Here is a 1,459-nt window from a genome sequence, read left to right on the forward strand (position 1 = left end):
ATAGCAGTCCAGATAAAACGGTGCAGCAGAAGGAAGGTTATTTGCCTTTATTTACTATATCCACTGTGTTGATTTACCCTATTGTTGCTGTTGCTGAGTGCCTCAGGAACCTTCCAGGTTTTCAGCACCAGCTTAGGACTTAGACACCTAGCCTGGTTGAGCCTAGCTTAGACACCTAGCTTGGTGGAGTGAGCAACTTTTGGGTTGTTGGAATCCCCAGTAAGAGTCAGCCACTATGGGAGTATCCCAAACACTAAGGAATCCAGCCTCAAGCGCCGAACAAGCCAGTAAGCAATATTTGCTCCATGGTTTCTGATTCAGCCCCTGCCTCCAGGTTCCTGCCTTGAATTCCTACCATGACTTCCCTTTATGGATTGTGACTGGAATGTGTAAGTCAAATAGACCTTTTCCTCCCCAAGTCAGTTTGGTGTTTTATTACAGTGACAGGAAGCAATTATGATATATGTCCTTCCACATCCATGAATCCTCACCACCAGTCAAGACTGAAGCCAGATGCCACTTCCTGTCTGCAGCCTTCCCTCACGTTGGTGAGCAAATGTTTACTTCCCTAAACAGATAAAAGTTTCATTGGTGAGACGGCGCTGGGTTGCCGCTGCCGCCATCATGCCAGCCTCACGGGTCTTGGTGAGGTGGGTGACTCTCCAGGATGGGAGACAAGCCAATTTGGGAGCAGATTGGATCCAGCTTTATTCAGCATTACTACCAATTATTTGATAACGAAAGAACCCAACTAGGAACAATTTACATTGATGCATCATGCCTTACGTGAGAAGGACAGCAGTTCCAGGGGAAAGCTGCCATTGTGGAGAAGTTGTCTAGCCTTCCGTTCCAGAAAATCCAGCAGAGTATCACGGCGCAGGACCATCAGCCTACACCAGATAGCTGTATCATCAGCATGGTTGTAGGCCAGCTCAAGGCCGATGAAGAGCCCATCATGGGTTTCCACCAGATGTTTCTATTAAAGAACATCAACGACGCTTGGGTTTGCACCAATGACATGTTCAGGCTTGCCCTGCATAACTTCTGCTGACCTCCTGGCCAGACACTCACGCTGTTTCCTCCTCGCTCCTCTTCCCAATACTATCTCCCTCCTCCAGATGCTCCAAATATCATACACAAATGAGCAGGGCCGAGGCGGGAGTGGGTGCAGTGCGCTTCTGTCACCATGGTGTTGTGCATGATGTTTGGATGCTAGACTAGTTGCACCTGACAGGAGACGTTTGTGTTGTACCAACCCTGAATCAAAAAAAAAAGGGAAGGGAAAATGAAGTAATTTAGTTATAATTCCCCCCTAAATCAAAGCAATAATATGAATATGGGTTCCGACAGCTTGAGTTGAGGGTTTTGTTTTTCTTGTTGTTTGTTCTGGAGCCTGTGTATCTTAGGCAAGTGTAGTCCTACTGTTTAGATATGACCCTCAGCTCTCTTACTCACTACT

General features: G+C 46.9%; 1 pseudogene; it reads left to right on the plus strand.

Moving 5' to 3' along the window:
- Positions 1–615: 615 nt before the first annotated feature.
- On the plus strand, positions 616–1,248 carry LOC126515038 (nuclear transport factor 2-like; annotated as a pseudogene).
- The last annotated feature ends 211 nt before the right edge of the window (positions 1,249–1,459 follow it).

The sequence above is a fragment of the Alexandromys fortis genome, unplaced genomic scaffold, assembly GCF_014885135.2.
Source record: "Alexandromys fortis isolate MF-2015 unplaced genomic scaffold, M_Fortis_MF-2015_v1.1 scaffold_147, whole genome shotgun sequence".
Taxonomy (NCBI): Eukaryota; Metazoa; Chordata; class Mammalia; order Rodentia; family Cricetidae; genus Alexandromys; species Alexandromys fortis.